At 36.3% G+C, this 17,226-nt stretch overlaps 1 long non-coding RNA gene across 1 annotated transcript in view; it reads left to right on the top strand.

Moving 5' to 3' along the window:
- Window positions 1–11,591, top strand: part of LOC113600938 (uncharacterized) — a 185,867-nt gene extending 174,276 nt beyond the window's left edge. Inside the window, exon 3 of the long non-coding RNA XR_003422053.2 lies at window positions 10,357–11,591. This is a non-coding gene — a long non-coding RNA (uncharacterized LOC113600938). The remainder of the gene's footprint in view (window positions 1–10,356) is intronic.
- The last annotated feature ends 5,635 nt before the right edge of the window (window positions 11,592–17,226 follow it).

Here is a 17,226-nt window from a genome sequence, read left to right on the forward strand (position 1 = left end):
GTTTGTTAAATTAATCTAATTTAATTGTTTGAAAGTTGGAACTATATGTGGATGTTTAAGAAAGTATAGATTTTAAACATTTAAAAATAAATTCTTAGTGAAAATATCTGTATACTAATTCTGTACTTACCCGATTCTTAGTGTAGTCTTTTCCTTTTTTGGATGCAGACAAATTGTTAAACCAAGCACCTTCCCAAATTAGAAGCACAAAATACCATTCAGATAAGTCAATTTACACTGTGTTCTGCTAAGTTGGTTGGATTTTCTCACACTAAGTAAAATCTATTGTTTACAGATGTGGGGAAATAGCTTGTACTTTTGAAACTCACTAGACATGCAATTTATTTTGATTTAGACTCAACCTGAACACTCTGGTATGTTAACTTTGTTTCTTACTATTTTTTTTTCTCTTTTAAGGGAAAAACTTGACAATTTGGTTGAACTGAAACTCTTGACCATTTAGAAGTTGTTAGAACTGTATAAAAATAACCAGAGTTGATGAATACTGTGATTCAATGTGAAAATATTTTTATCTAGATCTCATCCTTTAAAAGTTGGCTCATATGCTTTTTTTCCCTTAATTTATTAAGTACACTTTCATCTCCCTTCTTTTGTATCCAGAGCACATCTAATTGCTCCTCCATTTTTGTTTCCTCCCCTCCTGACTCAAAGGACAAGGAATCGGAGCTTGAGAGGCATGCTAACCTTTCCTGTCTTTCTGGGGGCATAAAGAGCATGGACTTTATCAGACAGACTTGGATTCAGGTCCTGCTCCACAATTTATAATGTGTATAGCCTGGGCAAATTAGTTAACCTTCCTCAGCCACAATTCTCTCATAATGAGAGTTAATGGTTTACCTTAAGGATTTATTGAGATGCCTCTGTAAAGTGGGAAGGTCCATGACTGACAATGATGGCCACAAAGCAAACATGTGGTAGTTGTGCCCTTTTCTGTTGCCATTAGGAATTCATCCCTTCACACAGTTTCTCTTCAAAAGCTTTGATAATTCCATCTCCACTTTTCTTTTCTTCCTTTGAACATATCTAAATCTCTCCTGTGAAAAAAAAAGGCTCTATGATTTGTTTTCCCAAATGCTTATCCTATTTTTTAAGTTTATTTATTTATCTTGAGAAAGAGAGAGAGAGAGAGAGAGAGAGAGAGAGAGCGCGCGAGGGACAGACAGAGAGAGAGTGAGAGAATCCCAAGCAGGCTCCATGCTGTCAACACAGAGCCCAACGCAGGGCTCTATCCTACAAACTGTGAAATCATGACCTGAGCTGAAATCAAGGGTCAGATACTTAACTGACTGAGCCACCAGGGTGCCCTTATCTTGTTTTTTATTTCATTCTAAGAGGCTTTGTTTCCCCCATGAAGTTTATACCTGCTCTCTTCCCTTAGAATTTAACCTTTTTACTGGCTCAGTGACTGTGTATTGTATCTTATTGCTGTTATAACAAAATGTCACAAACAGTGGCTTACAGCAACATAAATGTATCCTCTTACAGTTCTGGAATTCAGAAGTCTAAAACTCAGTTGCCAGGCCTGTGTCCTTCTGGAGACTCTAGGGATGAATCCTTTCCTTTCCTTTTCATCTTCTAGAGACTGCCTGCATTCTTTGGCCTGTGACCTTGAATCCCTGTGACCTCTGCTTCTAACATCACATATTGTCTCTCACTCTGATCCTCTTGGCTTCCTCTTACAAGGATCTGTATGATGTCATTGACACCGGGGTAATCTAGGAAACTCTCCCCATCTCAGAACCCTTAATTTATACTTGCAGAGTCCCTTTGGCTGTGTATGATAACACAGTCACAGAGTGTGGGGATTAGTGTGTGGACCTCTTTGGGGACTATTATTTAGTCTTTCTCAGTCTGTTTTCTGCATGTCTTTTCTGGCCTTCTTATAGGAATGTTGCTAACTATTACTTAATTCTTGGAAATCTCATGTCTCTTGCCCTGTGTGTGATAGCACCTCTCCTCCCAGGTTCTCCTGTCTCTGATGCTGCTTTTCTGACTCTTTTTCACTCAAATCTTTGTTTCATGCATTTCCAGATTTAATGTCACATAATATTTGTTAAATAGCTCCTCCATGCACAGACTTCCAGTAGCCTTCCATAATTACGAAACTTTGCTAAATTAATTTTACACATTCCACAAGCTTTTAGTGAGCACTTGCTATGTCCCAGGTTCTCTGTTTTCTGTGATAAAGATGCAGAGATTCATGGAATACAGACTGTCTTTAAGAAGCTAATGTTCAGGTGCCTGGGTGGCTCAGTCGGTTAAGTATCCGACCCTGGATTTCAGCTCAGGTCATAATCTCATGGTTAGGGAGTTTGAGCCCCACATCTGAGGATTCTCTCTCTCCTTTTTTCTCTGTCTCTCCCTGACTTGTGCTTTCTTTCACTCTCAAAATAAACAAACTTAAAAAAACAAAAAGAAGCAGCTAATGACCTGATCAAAATAACAAATAATTGCAAAGCTACTAAAAATTTGAAAATTGAATATGGAAATGAAAATATACACACAGTTTTATGGACACCCTTGAGATCAATCATCCAACTTAGCCTGAGGGTGTTAAGGCTGACTTCTTGGAGAAGCTAATACTTAAACTGGTCTTTAACAGAAAAATACAAATTAAGCATTGGGAAGAAAATAACAAGAACAAAGGTCTAAAGCCTACATTGGTATTAATTGTTCAAGGGATGCCAGGTTGATTAATATTAAAATGAAAAGTCATAGGAAAGAGCAATTCAAAATAAAACTGGAACTTGAAGGTAAGTAAGAAGGAATGATTGGAGGGGTAAGAGGAGAGAGTAAACTTGATGAAAAACTGCCTTATACTGGGTGACAATGTGAAAGCAAAGTGATTAGAGCACCTCATTAAGAAGGTCAGATATTGGGGTGCCTGGGTGGCGCAGTCGGTTAAGCGTCCGACTTCAGCCAGGTCACGATCTCGCGGTCCGGGAGTTCGAGCCCCGCGTCAGGCTCTGGGCTGATGGCTCAGAGCCTAGAGCCTGGTTCCGATTCTGTGTCTCCCTCTCTCTCTGTCCCTCCCCCGTTCATGCTCTGTCTCTCTCTGTCCCAAAAATAAATAAAAAACGTTGAAAAAAAAAAAAAGAAGGTCAGATAGTATAAACAAATCAAGTGTATAATGCCACCTTCAATGTAGGTGAAATTTCATCTCCTTTTTTCCTTACTGGGGGGCCAAGAGTTAAGAAGAGTCCATATTACCAATGTGTGTCGCTGGACAAGTGGAGCAGAAGTTAAGAATGAGAGTAAAGGAATAGAGTTAAGGATGGATTGTTATATAAGAACCTTGCATTTGAAAGAAAAGTATGAGAAAGAACTAACATCATGGAGAAATACAAGGGCCAGGAGGATATTCATTAATATGACATAGAAATGAGAATGTTTAGAGGCTTTGGAAAAGATGCTAATAGAGGGATGCCTGGGTGGCTCAGTTGGTTCAGTGTCTGACTTGTGATTTTTGGCTCAGGTCATGATCTCACTGTGAGTTTGAGCCCCACATCGGGCTCTGGGCTGACAGAGCACAGCCTGCTTGGATCTCTCTCTCCCTCTCTCTCTCTCTCTCTCTCTCTCTCTCTGCCTCTCCCCAACTCAAGCTCTCTCTCTTTCTCTCTCAAAATAAATAAACTTTATAAATATATAAATAAATATTTCTTGAGTGTATCCCTCCTCTTTACTTACTCCCACTGTCACTTAGTTGAGAACCTCATCTCCCCTTCTAGAACATAACTCAAAAAAAAAAAAAAAAGAACATAACTCAAGAGGCAAAGCTTGAATTATCTTTTTCTAGTCCATTCTCCATATTGCTTCCAGAATTATTTCTGAAAGGAAGCATATATTCTTATATTTATTCACTAAAATAGCTTTTCTGGGGGGAAATCCATTATGTGCTAAAATCAATCTTAGTAATACAATGCTGATCAATATAGACACAACCTTTACTTTCACTGGAATTTACAACCTAGAGGAAGCAAGAAGTGTGCATTAAAAAGATACGATTTATAATTATTTATAATTGATACAAAATTAATTAATGTTTTTGAGCCTTCATTCTGCTGGTTCTGTGTCTAACTTAACTCTTCTTTGTCACTAGGGTTAAGAACTCTGCATCAGTCTATACAGGCTGCAGGGCTGGTTATTGCCCCTCTGATGCTTCCATGCAATTCTGACCCATACTCAACCCCTTCTTCTCTTTTGTTGTTTGTTCTGTGTGCAGTATATATATATATATATATATATATATATATATATATATATATTACAAATTAACAAAGATGAATGTCTCAAAGTATGCTCAAATTCATCTGTAATTATAGTAAATCATTTACTGTGGGAGTACTACCAGGGGAACCAAGAATAATTTAGGAGCCAGACTTCTAAGCCAGCTTCCAAGAGAATGTAATGTTTAAGTAGATCCCATCCATCTTCTTTGCTTAAAATCTTTCAATGTCCAGTCGTCATGTAGGCTAAAGGATGAATTCTACAGCTTTGGAGTTTATAGCTCACAGGAGGCTTTGAAGTCTGTCCCCTTCTTCTCCTTTCTGCATAAACACTATGTGTCTTCTATGCTGAAATGTTGTGGTTTTATCAAGGTTACAGCATTTTCTGTCTCTTCTTCTTGTTCCCTTCTTTCATCACATCTTCCCATATACATCTTTGTCAAACTGCATTATTGCCACTCTTCTTTCAAACTACTCAATGACAAAAATTTTGTGTATGAAAAAGTCTTTTTATCATCCGGCTCATTGCAAAATTGTCCATTCCTGTGTCAGTTCAGTGATACTGTATACACAGCTCTATTTTAGGCTACAGATTGTGTTTTTGTATATTCTGCTTAGCTGTGTATTTGGTTTGTAGTAGGCATCTGAAAAGGTGTGAACATTTAGTGTTAACTTCAAGAATACTTATATTTATGAATAAGTAAAAAAAGGTTTCCTCCTCTCTCTCTCTAATCATTTGATTGATTTACTTTATTTGGTTTCATGGGCCTTCCCAATTAGAGACATGCTTGTTTTTTGTTTGTTAAGGCAGTATTATAACAAGTGGAGATGTTCTACAGATGAACACAGAAGAAACAGCTCCTGTGAATAAAATGTTTTTCTGTCTAACATTTAGGATTTGGGGTTTGGGATTAGAAATTGCCAGATTTTCAAAGTAGAGCAGTATTTATTTTGGAGCCTAAACATCTTTAGGACTACAAAAATGGAGTTAGTTGGATATTGATATGGACTCTAACTCTGGCTGAAATCGAACAGTTGTCTGGCTTGTATGATAAGCCATATCTAGAGGGGAATCAGGATAACAAGCCATCCATCTGCTTTGACAAGACTAAATCTCTCCTAACACTTTCTGTGCAGCAGGCTGTAGACTTTCTGGATCTGGTAGCGCTGAAGTTCAGTTTGTTCAAACCACTTCCCGCTGAAAAGCAGGATGAGTAAACTAAATTGCTTTTCAGATCATCCATGGTGATTTTATTTGGAGAAATTTTAGGGGTGTCTGGGTGGCTCAATCGGTTAAACATCCAGCTCTTGATGTCGGCTCAAGTCATGATCTCATGGTTTGTGAACTCGAGCCCCATGTCGGGCTCTGCATTGACAGCATAGAGCCTGCTTGGGATTCTCTTTCTCCCTCTCTGCCCCTCCCAGCTCTCTCTCTCTCTGTCTCTCTCAAAATAAATAAATAAACTTTAAAAAGAGTAAAAAGAAATTCAGATTTATATATGGTTATAACATTGTTCAACACCTGCACCTTCACTCATTTCATAAGTGGCATCCCAAAGGAAGAGTGACAGTAGGACCATCACTTATGAAACTAGACTATTTCAGTGTTGCTTTGAAGAATTCCCTGTACTAACCTTTCATTCCATAAGCATATATCAAGCAAATTTATGTGCTACTCTTTACGATTTTTCAAAATGTGCACACATGCACACACACATGTGTGTTAATTCTACTATATATAAATATAGCTAAGTATATCTTAATTTTATATATATATATACATATATATACATATATACATGCATATAATTAACTCTTCTCAGGATGATATACACTTGAAAGGTTTGTCATGAATACAAGTTTATATGAATTTATATTTTAATTTTTTTTTTCAACGTTTATTTATTTTTGGGACAGAGAGAGACAGAGCATGAATGGGGGAGGGGCAGAGAGAGAGGGAGACACAGAATCGGAACCAGGCTCCAGGCTCTGAGCCATCAGCCCAGAGCCTGACGCGGGGCTCGAACTCCCGGACCACGAAATCGTGACTTGGCTGAAGTCGGACGCTTAACCGACTGCGCCACCCAGGCGCCCCATGAATTTATATTTTAAACAGTTCTTGTAAAATGGCCATTTTCCTTCAAATTTTTGTCCATATTTTTCTTTCTTTTTTTTTTTTTTCTTAACTGTGCCACGTGGCTGATTAAGAAATGGTACTAGGAGTAGGAGAAATGTCAAGTCTAGCATTTTATTGTTGTTCCCTTGTGCCTGCCACACTAGGAGTATCTGTTAAAGTCTCTTTCCATTTAGAGGCCTTGTTTAGTTAAGAAAAAGTAATGACACCCATAAGCCATCTACATGCAGCCCACCTAAACAGTAATACATTTCAACACAAGTGAGTGATGGTCCTACTGTCACTCTTCCCATGGGATGCCTCTTCACATATGAACTGAGTGAAGGTGCCGGTGTTGAACAATGTTAAAACCATATATAAATCTGGATTTTTATTACCTTTTTTTTAGTTTATTTATTTATTTTGAGAGAGAGAGAGAGAGAGCAGAGGAAGGGGGAGAGAGAGAGAAAGAGAATCCCAAGCAGGCTCTATGCTGTCGATGCAGAGCTCGACATGGGGCTTGAGTTCACAAACCATGAGATCATGACTTGAGCCGAGATCAAGAGCTGGACACTTAACCGACTGAGCCACCCAGACACCCCTAAAACTTCTTTTAAATCAAAAATTCCCACAAGTTTTCAGAAATCTTTTCTGTATTCCTAATAGATGTCACACATTTCGGGATATATTCTTTGCAATTTTGAGACCATTTCTTTGCAAAATAATTTTGAAATTTGAAACATATTATCCAAATATTGATAAGCCAATAGAAATTTCAAAAATGCAAGCATGCCTATAAGAGCCACAGCACCCAAAGGAGATGGATTTAACTTAGGAGTTTTGAATCTTTTGCATATCCCCAAGGAAATCCTGCAAATCCCCAGGTGCTTTACTGTTAATACTGTATATTGTAAACCACAAGTATTTCATTTCAAATATGAAATTACATTGTAGTGTTTAATATTCTTTTTCAAACTATGTTTCTCTCTGCCTCTCAACTCACTTTCCCTAATTCTGATTGCACTTCATTCTGAGGATTGTGCTGCCTTAAACCCTACCTCAAGATTCATTCTCTAATGTAGTAGTTCTCAACTGGGGCCGATTTTTACCCTTCTGGGGTCATCTGGCAATGTCTGGAGATATTTTTGGTTGCCACTATGGAGAGGAAGTTGGCATCTGGTTGGTAGAGGCCTAGAATGCTGCTAAGCATCCTACAATGCACAGGATAGTTTTCACAACAAAGAATTTTCTGGTCCAAATGTCAAAAGTACCAAAGTTGAAAAACTCTAATGGGATATTTGCTGGTTTTGAGATTTACAAAAGGGTGGAAACCGAGCAAGGTATCTATGAGAGAGGGCTAAACATTTTACCTAGAGTTGAGGGTACTAACGCAGTGATCTCGACCAATGCTTCTGAAAGTTTAATGTACACAGGGATTTTGTTAAGATGCAGGTTTCAATTCAGTATCCCTGAGATGAGTCCTGACCTTCTGCATTTCTAACAAGCTCCTAAGTGATGCTGATGTTTCTGGTTTGGGGCCTATATTTTGAGTAGCAAGGAGCTAGATAATTCAGTATGGGTCCTTAGGAAGATGCCTGCGAAAAATGACTACAAGAGAGGAATAATTCCATTATGTATCAATTAGAGGTCTGGAATGTCTGTAAGAACTATCTCTCTGTCTATCTATCTATCATCTATCGATCACAAGAATATCACAATAAACTTAACATTATTTAACTTACTTAAATAAAATTTTATTTATTTAAACATAACCTTTATTATCAAAGTTATGCACAAGATTTTACAAAGCCACTAGTTCTAGACAGGAATTTTGATGAAGAAGAATAATCTCTTGACTTCTTCCTGCTCCCGTTTCCTACTCTACAGATAACCAGTTTCTACTAGTCTAGTGTATTCTTTTGGCACTTGAATCCTATTACTAAGTTACTTTCTGATACTGTTACCTGCTGACTTTTTTGATTTGAGATACTTACTGATTCCATACAACAGAAAATAGGGTCAAACTCTTACGGCCCAGACTTTCTTCTCCTCACATGTGTATACTTTCTTTCAGCCCTGTTCTCTGAAGGAATCTTTTATTAGATTGGTATTTATAGTTTGTTATTCTATGGGTTATGAATATATACTCATAATTCATAGTTAATCTACTGACCATGATTACTTTTCTTGAACAAAATTTATGTTTCATGGAGTTATTGTCTCTTCTTAGTTTGGTATTACCCATAAACAATTAATCTGCAAATTCTCTGATGGAAGTGTGAGTCTCTTCTTATCTGTAGGCACATGAGGCCTTTGATCTATTTCATACTTTTCAAGAAGAGATTCCATCTGGAGCGCCTATTTTTCTGCTTCAGTGTTCTCCAGATTTCCTGAAAGTCTATTATTCTAGATCTTCTTTCATCAACACCTGACCAACATCCCTGACCTCTCTGTACTTCTCCCCGTCTCCTAATTCCATGTCTTCCTTTTCCTTAGCTAATTGCCTTATATGATATAACATATTATCTAGAGACTTCCTGACAAGGGGTACATGGAAGTAAAATATTTTGAGCATTAGTATGCTCCAAAATGTCATTATTTTTCTCTGGCAATTGTTGGATGATTTGACAGGGTATAGCTTTTTAGGGGTTGAAAGCGAACTGTAGTTAATGAAAGCACTGATCCGTTATCTTTCAGATCTTGATAATCTTATCAGGAGGCTCAAATCTGTGCTTTCATGTCCCAAGTCTTTCCGGGCTTTGGTGACACATTCAGTCTGTTCTAGACTTTCCTGACTGATGGTGTTCAGCATATTCTCTGATAGGCTAAGCAGGTCACTACTATCCCAAGAGCTTTGCAACTTCCAACTGTTGCTGATAGCTCCTCTTCTCTACTCCTTTGTCCTCATGCCTCTTCCAAAAAAGTATACATCTGCAAGGACAAGATGGATTCAAGAAACCATATAGAAACAATAAAGATAAAAGAAATTGAGATTTTCAGGAAGTAAAGGATCTGCCCTGAGCCTAGTCTGAGACTTTGGTGCAGTAAGTCTGCCAAGTTCCCCAACAGGAGATAAACTAGCATTCTTTAAATACCTACACTCCGCATTCTTCATGTATGTAATGTCATTTAATCTCTTTAAGAATTTCAAGGTAAGATATGGGAGAGATTCATCAAGTTACCTTAAGAAATAAAGTGTCAGATTTTAGATGGAGATCTTTTTCCCTGAAGGACTAGAATAAAAGATCCTCAATATAAATAGAAATGCAGTGCTGGGAACACAAAGATGAAGTCCTAACTCTGCTGATCCATGACTCACCAATGTATGTTCTGACCAACGCAGCAGGCATTATTGTGACCTTCATCCATTGTTCCAACTGATGGAGAGCTTTTTAACAACAGGTATTTCTTTGTCCACAGCTTGATAGACTAGATATGGACTTCTTGAACGAGCACAGACTCTTTTTTAGAAAAATCCTCATTGAATGTTTACTTTTCCTTTACTGTAGTAATATTTTTTTTGTGGTACCAGTAGTGATGAGTTTAGGGAATGTGTCCATTGGATAACGTGTTATTACTTTCCCCTGCTCCATCCAAATCACTGTATATAGACCTAAATTCCCATTAGTTGCCACCAGTCATGTAAGTGATGTTTCCAGGAGGAAATTTTTATGAATAGGGAAAGTAAAATCACAAAATGTAAGATCATCAGAAGAGCAAGGCAACAAAAAACCATATCCTCATTTTGGAGTAAAGATGATGTTTGAGGAATAGGGTAACAAAAATTCTTCATTATGGGTGGAGAAGTTTGGAGAAAGTGCATTTGTTGTGTAAAGTATTTTAAAAACCAATGAACCGTGAGGTGGGCCAACCATGGACTGTCATCAGACACTCATGGTCATCTGGTATACACTTGTGGCTGGCTAAGATGTGTTTCATTGCTGAGTGAGACACTCCAGGGTTTATGTCCAACATGTGATTCTTGCTTCCTTTCAGGTTTCAAGTTCTGTCCCACAATTTTCCAGTGATTCTACAAGGAGCAAAGTCCATAAGCAAAAGGTTTGAGCTAAAAACATAACCATCAGCAAATATTTAAGATGTTTTTATTTTGTGTTGTTTTTTTTATTATTTTCCTGCCTGGTATGCTAGGGAGAAAAAAAAACTTGAAAAATTCTATATCTTCAAGTTATTAAGAAGATATTTGTGATTTTCATTCTCAGTGTATTATTTAGCCAGGTATATCCCTATTTTCTTTCTTTTATTTTGCAATGTTCACTATGATGTTAGTATGGAAAATAAAATATGACTCATATTGGTTATAAAGATAGATTACATGTGTACAAAGAATTCTGACCTCAAATTAGGAAGTTGAAAATTTCCTAAAATCTGCTCTAGCAAACATTACTGGAAACATTTGTATGATTTTTTTTAAACCTCTCAAATACATGATTAATTCATGTATATTAGTAGAAAATGAGAAAAAAATGGATTTTGTCCAAACCACCTATAAGATACTATTGCCATCTTGACTCTTGTATACAAAAATGGTGGCAGAATCAGAAAATATGGAGACTAAAAATTATATATTAAACAAGGAACTTATTAAAGTTATAAAAATGACATTATAATCTTAATTAAGCCAAAAATGATATTCTAGTTTCCAGTTGCAGATGCAAGTAGCCATTTCACAATTTACCTTGGGCTGATTGACTAATCTCAATAAAAACTTAAGTGATTCAGAAATGTAACTGTCTAGAAAGTAAAACTTCAAGAGCCCTGTCCTCAATACCTCAAGTCCCAGAGTGACAATGGGAGTCCCAATGGACACCTTGGAGAATTTAGCCCCTCCTTCAACTTTAATTTACCCTGCGGTTACAGTCTACTACTAAGATACTAATTTTTGAAAAAGAAGATGAGACTAAGAGTATGAATAAATAAGTAAATGAGTAAATTACTAGAGAATCTTGGGGACCAAGAGTAAACCACTTGATCACCAAAAAAACCCAAAAAACAAAAAACAGCAATAAGAATATCCACTTCACAATTTGTACTAGCATCAGTATCACCAAGGACTAATTAGTTCAGAATCCTTGAGAAGAGAACACATTCCTTGAAAAGTAAATAAATATTCTGATGGGTTCTTGCCTTAGAATCGTTAAAGGATTTTGTGTTGCAAAAAAAAAAAAAATGTTGAATTAGTAGTAGTCCTTCTACAATGATATTTGTCTCTCTCTTTTTTTTTTTTTTTTTGAGAGAGAGACAGCCAGCATGAGACAGGTAGAGAGAGGGTAGAGGTTGAGAGAGAGAGAGAGAGAGAGAGAGAGAGAGAGAATCTTAAGCGTGGGAATCTCAAGCATGGCTTGATCCCATGACCCTGGGATCATGACTGAGCTGAAATCAAGAGTCAGATGCTGAACCGACTGAGCCACCCAGGCACCTGATATTTGTCTCATTAATATCCAATTCTGTCTCTACTGTTCTTTCATTGACTCTAAGAAGATGAAATCATGATAAATACAATATTTTGAAAAACATTTTATGTGGAAATTATATGAAATACATGAAGTACAAACAAAGCATATAACTCAGGATACAAGTTCATACATATAAGACATGAGAAGGTGGCAATTTCATAAGGATGCCTGGATGATGGTGATTATAAGCCAACATTGGTTATATGATGCATCCTGATTCCAGAGATGTTAAAATGTGAAGAATATGTGCATATTAGAATTGATGAAATATGACATTTCTCTTTTTGTGTTGGGTTACAGTTTAAATTTTCTATTGAAAATCATGTTTTTATTTTAATGTCTACTGTTTTTACAGATTTATTGAGCTATAACTTACATACCATAAAATTTACCCATTTAAAGTATATTGATTCAACAGTTTGGGGTACATTTACAGACTCGTGCAACCATCACTATAATCTAATTTTAGAACATATTAATCAGTTCTCAAAAATCCTTGTACCTCTTAGCCTCTTTCCTCATTCCCCTGATTCTCCTTCATCCATTTAATAAGTATTCTTATTTAAATATCTTAATTTATTTCTTTATCTATACATTTTATGTTTTATTTTTATTCTTGTTTTATAGCTTGTTTAAATTAAAAATATATATATTCTTTTAGCTGTTAGAAGATCATAAATTCTGAATGATATTTTCTTTTTTTTTTTAATTTTTTTTTTCAACGTTTATTTATTTTTTTGGGACAGAGAGAGACAGAGCATGAATGGGGGAGGGGCAGAGAGAGAGGGAGACACAGAATCGGAAACAGGCTCCAGGCTCTGAGCCATCAGCCCAGAGCCCGCGGGGCTCGAACTCCCTGACCGCGAGATCGTGACCTGGCTGAAGTCGGACGCTTAACCGACTGCGCCACCCAGGCGCCCCTGAATGATATTTTCTTTCCATTTGAGATAAGTGAATTTTCTCATTGTTGATTTTATTGGCTTTCTTTGTTAACAGTTTTTATCATGTATTTTAGGATCTGGGTATGTGTAGACCTATCTTTATGAAAGGTGGTTCTTCCCTTCCCTCTTTCTCTTTGAGCTCATGCTTATCCCTCTGTTGGTCTTAGAACTAATTCTTACATTGCCAGATTCATCCTGCATCTGGAAGTGATTTTGATAGTATTGTAGACCCAGACACCAAACCAGTGGGTAGGTTGACTCAGCCCTTGTCATGAAGACACTTCCGCTTTGTCTAGCTCAGACATGTAGACTGATTCGTGTCATAGTCGTAAGAACAATCTGGCCTCTTTGCTTAGCCCCTGCCTTTTGGAGAAGGGAATCTTATTCAGATCCTAGTATCAAATACTGGGCCTGATTCTGACTATAGTTTTAGTTGTGTTATACCAAAGAAAATGAAATTCTGGTAGATTCTGCTTTAAGACCTGGAATTGAGGGGCACCTGGTTGGCTCAGTTGGTTAAGCGCCAACTTCGGCTCAGGTCATGATCTTGCAGTTCGTGAGTTTGGGCCCGGTGTAGGGCTCTGTGCTGACAGCTCAGAGCCTGAAGACTGCTTCTGATCCTGTGTCTCCCCTCTCTCTGCCCCTCCCCCACTCATGCTTGCTCGCTCTCTTTCTCTCTCTCTCTCTCTCAAAAATAAACATTAAAAAAAATTTTTTTTAAAGACATGGAATTGAGCTTAGTACCCTAAGCTGTAACTTTGCCTACCACCTTAAATTTCCATCTCATTCTGGTCATGATAATATTTAATACTTTTCAGTGCATTTGTACCTTTTTGTGTTTTTAAGTGTTTATTAATACTATGTATGTTATCTTTCAAATACTGTGTGTATGTGTGGGGAGAGAGGGTTATCTGTATCTGGAGCCTCAAAGCAAGATATGAAACATCATCTGTACTCTAAACCAGAAAAGTTTTTAAGATGTCAAATGAACCTTGAGCTACAGGCTCCTCTCTGATTGCCTCTGGAATGTTTTAGATCTGCTACCCTGCTGATATGTTTGAGGATCCATGTCTTTATTTTTATAATGCAAATATTTTTTTAGCTTTATTAAAGCATAATTGACAAATAAAATTCTAAGGTATTTAAGTGTAACCATGAAGTTTTGATATACATATTGTGAAAGGATTTCTCACATCTAGTTAATTAACACATCCAACACTATACACACACACACACATAATTTGTATTACTATAATATAGTTTGTATTAATAATATATATATATACATATATATATATATTTGGTAGGAATATTTCAGTTCTACTTCTTTAGGAACTATCAATTATACAATACAGTATTCTATCAGCTAATCATCATGTTCTATGCTAGATACTCAGACTTCATTCACCTTATAGCTTAAATTTTGTGCCCTTTTGCCAGCCTCTTCATATTTCCCCTATCTGTAGCCTCTAGCAGTCACTTTTCTACTCTCTTTTTCTATAAGTTTGGTTTTTGTTTATTTGTTTGTTTTTTTAGATTCCACATAGAAGTATTCCCTGCAGTATTCCCTGTCTGGCTTATTTCACTTAACATAATGCCCTCAAGATCCATCCATGTTGTCACAAATGTCAGGATTATCTTCTTTGTCATGGCTGAATAACATTCCACTATATATATAGACACCACAACTTCTTTATCCTTTCATCTGTTGACAGACACTTATATTGTGTCCATATCTTGGCTATCATGAATAATGCTGCAATGAACATATGAGTGCAGAAAGCTGATGCCCTGTTTTCGTTTCATTTGGATACATGCCAAAAGTGGGATTGTTGATCACATAGTAGTTCTATTTTTAATTTTTTGATGAACCTCCATTCTGTTTTCCATACTGGCTGTACTAATTTACATTCCCATCAACAATGCACAGGAGTTCCCTTGTCTCCACTTCCTTGTCAATACTTTTTATTTCTTGTCTTTTTGATGATAGCCATGCTAACAGGTGTGAGATAAAAATCTCCTTGTGGTCTTGACTTACATTCTCTGATGATTAGCGATGTTAGTACCATCACATGCACCTGCTGGCTATCTGCCTGTCATCTTAAGGTAAAATGTCTAGTCAGTTTCTCTGTCCATTTTTAATCTGAGGGTTTGTTTCTTTGCTATTGATTGCATGAGTTCTTAAATAAAGTTTTTTTAACATTTATTCATTTTTGAGAGACAGAGAGAGACAGAACGTGAGAGGGGGAGGAGCAGAGAGAAAGAGAGGCACAGAATCTGAAGCAGGCTCTAGGCTCTGAGCTGTCAGCACCCAGCCTGATGCAGGGATCGAACTCATGAACCACAAGCTCATGACCTGAGCTGAAGTCGGATGCTTAACCGACTGAGCCACCCAGGTACCCCGATTGTATGAGTTCTTTATATATTTTGGATATTAATACTTATCGGATATGTGATTTGCAAATAATTTCTCCCATTTGGTAGCTTGCCTTTTAATTTTGTTGATAGTTTCCTTTTCTGTGCAGAATTTTTTTAGTTTAAAGTGGTCCCATTTGTTTACTTTTACTTTTGTTGCCTTTGCTTTTGGTGTCAAATCCAAAAAAAATCATTGCTAAGACTGGTGTCAAGGGGCTTACCCTCTATGTTTTCTTCTAGGATTTTTATGGTAGCAGGTCTTTACATTTAAGTCTTTACTCCATTTTGAGTTAATTTTTGTGTATGGTATAGTATAGTGGTACAGTTTTGTTCTTTATTATGTGGTTGTCCATTTCTTGAAGAGACTATTCTTCTCCTATTGTATATTCTAGGCTCCTTTGTCATATATTAATTAATTATATGCATGAGTTTATCTCTGGGCTCTCTAATCAGTTTCTTTGATTTATGTATCTGTTTTTATGCCAATACCATACTTCTTTGATTACTATAGTGTTATAATATTGTTGGAAATGAGGAAGTGTGATGTCTCTTTCTTTTTTCTTATTTCTCAAGATCACTTTGGATATTCACGGTATTTTTTGGGTTTCATTCAAATTTTAGGACTTTTTTTCTATTTCTGTGAAAAAAAATCCATTGAAATTTTGATAAAGTTTGCATTGAATCTATATATTTTTCTGAGTAGTGTGAACATTTTAACAATATCAATTCTTTCAATCTATGATGATGGAATACCCTTCCATGTTTTTGTGTATTTTCAATTTCTTTCACTAGTATCTGATAGTTTTCAGTGTACAGGTCTTTTACTTCCTTGGTTACATTTATTCCTAGGTGTTTTATTCTTCTTGATGAAATTAGAAATGGGATTATTTTCTTAATTTCTATTTCTGATAGTTCAGTACTAATACATAGAAATGCAACTGATATTTTTTACTGATTTTTTTATCCTACAATTTTACTGAATTCATTTATTAGTTTGAACTGGGTTTTTTGTTGTTGTTGTTTTGTTTTTGTTTTTGTTTTTTTGGTAGAGTCTAGGGTTTTCTACATATAATACCATGGCATCTAAAAATAAAGATAATTTTACTTCTTTCTTTCTGATTTGGGTGCCTTTTATTTAGTTTTCCTGCTTAATTGCTCTAGTTAGGACTTCCAGTACTATATTGAGTAAAAATGTCAAGAGTGGATATCCTTGTCTGGTTTCTGATTTTAGAAAAAAAGCTTTATGTTTTTACCATTGAGTATGATGTTAGATATGGGCTTGTAATATATGACCATTATTATGTTAAGATACATACTCTCTACACCTGCTTCATTAAACTTTTATTATAGATAGATGTTGGATTTTATCAAATGCTTTTCCTGTGTATATGAGATGATCATAGCATTTTTATCCCTTATTTTGTGAATGTGGTATGTCACACTGATTGATTTGCAGATATTGAACCATTTTTGCATCCCTGTAAGAAATCCCATTTGATCATGATATATGATCCTTTCAGTGTACTGTTGAATTCTGTTGGCATATATTTTGTTGAAAATTTTTGCGTTTATATTCATCGGGAATATTGGGCTTTAATTTTCTTGTAGTATCATTGTCTTGTTTTTGGTATCAGGGTAATTCTGACCTTGTAAAATGAATTTGGAAGTGTTCCTGCTCTACTTTTTGTTAGAGGAGTTTAAGAAGGATTGATATCAATTCCTTAAATGTTTGATGTAATTCACCAGTGAAGTCATCTGGTCCTGGGCTTTATTTTGGGGGGGTGGGGGGGGGTGGGAGGGGCGAGGGGTTGATTACTGGCTCAATCTTCTTACTAGTAATTGGTTTCTTCAGATTTCCTATTTCTTCATGTTTCAGTCTTAGAGATTTTATGTTCTAGGAATTTGTCCATTTCTTTTGGATTCTCCAATTTGTTGGTGTATAATTGTTCATAGTAGTTTCTTATAATCCTTTGCATTTGTGTGCTATCACTAGTAATGTCTTTCGTTTGTATCTTATTTGTGTCTTCTCTCTCTCT

The sequence above is a fragment of the Acinonyx jubatus genome, chromosome A1, assembly GCF_027475565.1.
Source record: "Acinonyx jubatus isolate Ajub_Pintada_27869175 chromosome A1, VMU_Ajub_asm_v1.0, whole genome shotgun sequence".
In the NCBI taxonomy this organism is placed as follows: domain Eukaryota; kingdom Metazoa; phylum Chordata; class Mammalia; order Carnivora; family Felidae; genus Acinonyx; species Acinonyx jubatus.